This window comes from Arachis ipaensis, chromosome B06 (genome assembly GCF_000816755.2).
Source record: "Arachis ipaensis cultivar K30076 chromosome B06, Araip1.1, whole genome shotgun sequence".
NCBI classification, from domain to species: domain Eukaryota; kingdom Viridiplantae; phylum Streptophyta; class Magnoliopsida; order Fabales; family Fabaceae; genus Arachis; species Arachis ipaensis.
Genome location: NC_029790.2, coordinates 4152894 through 4154849, shown reverse-complemented (window position 1 = coordinate 4154849; position 1956 = coordinate 4152894).

Here is a 1956-nt window from a genome sequence, read left to right as displayed (position 1 = left end):
ATAGACGCAGATAAAACTACTAAGACAGAATGCAGATGAAATTGTAAAAAAAAAAAAACGAGAAACATCTAATTTTTCTATGAAAATATGTAAATATCTAACCGATTAAAAAACAGCAAGATTAAAACGAAAATCATAAAAAAAGGAACACAAAATAAAAAAAATGACACCAAAAAAATTTAGGAGGGTCCACACATAAGTGCCATGTCAACTAATACATTAGCTGCCATGTTAGCAATGTGGAAGACATGTGTCAGCACGTGAGAGGACGCGTGAGCCACGTCAATAACTGACTTAGCCCTAGTCAACTTGCGGTCAATAGAGATGTGGGTCGGGCAGTGGCGCCGTAACGAGTGCACGATCTTTATTATAGGATTTTACTTTTTTATTATTTATTCTCTTAACACCTATAAATACATTTATATATTGTATCATTCTCACATAACTTGAATATACAAAAAATTCCTTTTTCTACTATTCTCTCTTACTCTTCAGAAACATGGTACCCTCCTTGAAGAGGATATATGTTATTTTTCTGGTGAGAAATTACTTGTTTTTTATTCCATATAAATTTTTCTCCTTGCCTTTTTCCTTCATTGTTGACATTGTTTTGATATTTTTTCGTCTCACAGATTAACTCATCTTCTCCATCTTGTATTTTTGAATCTAATGAGCCAAATTCACTGTCATCTGCCACCACACGTGGTAGTAAATGATACGGTACGGTCTGTGATGGATAAAAATATGTTCAAAATACGACTGGAAGGAGCACGCCTATTGAAGATGGACATAGAGCTTCTAATGGTGCTAAAGGCGCTTGCGGTAGCTAATGACGGTGGTGTTTGGTTCATTAGACTCGAAAATACAAGACAAAAATAGTAAACTAATTGGTGAGATGAAACATAAAAATAGTGACAACAATGAAAGAAGAAGACACGGAAGAGAAATGTAAAAAAAACACAGTAATTTTTTACTAAAAAAATGTATGCCTTATTTAAAAAGGATAATATGACTTTGATATTATCTTAAAATAAAAAATAATAAAAGAATTGTATACATTCAAATTGTATAAAATTATAAAATATATAAAAATATTTATATATATTAACAGAATCGAAATAATAAAAATATAATATCTTCTAATAAATATTTAGATATACTAAATAACTTTAATAAATACTAACGGATACTAATATATTTTAACAATTTTATATGGGAAAGATGAAAGAATTGGTGTTCCGAGGGTAGGGGTGAACGCGGATCGGATCAGATTAGATATGGCCACAATTCCGATCCGATCCGTACTAAAATCATCGGATCGGATCCAATATCCGCAGTTTTTAAGGTTGGATTCGATCCGATCCGATTCGCACATTTGCGGATCAGATCAGATCGGATATTGGATATAGTCGCAAAACACAAAAATATTTTTGAAAGCTTATTTTTATTAAAAAAATATCAATAAAATTCATTTTTTCTATTCTTTTAAATATGTCTACTCTTAAAATAATATTAAACATAATTTTCTTGAATAATAAACTAAAATAATACAACATATATAATAATTATTAGTTGAAATAAAATATAAAAAAATATTTACTTATTTATTTCTTTATTTTTGCGGATACGCGGATATACAGATACCAACATAAAATCCGTAATTCAATTCGGTCAGTGTACGGATCCAATCCGATCCATTTCAAAAGTCTTGCAGATCAGATCTATATCTATAATTTTCAGATCGAATTTAGATAAACATCGCGAATATGCAGATCGAATTCAATCCATAAACACTCCCTCCAAAGGTCCTTGTGATCCTGATGCATTAATTTGGATCACATGAACGTGACGGCCACATTAAACATATATAAGGTACCAAAACTTATGTAACAGAAATAATGTTAAAATTTTGAGGGGAAAAAAAGTGAAAAGAAAATAAAATCTTTTAAAATGGGC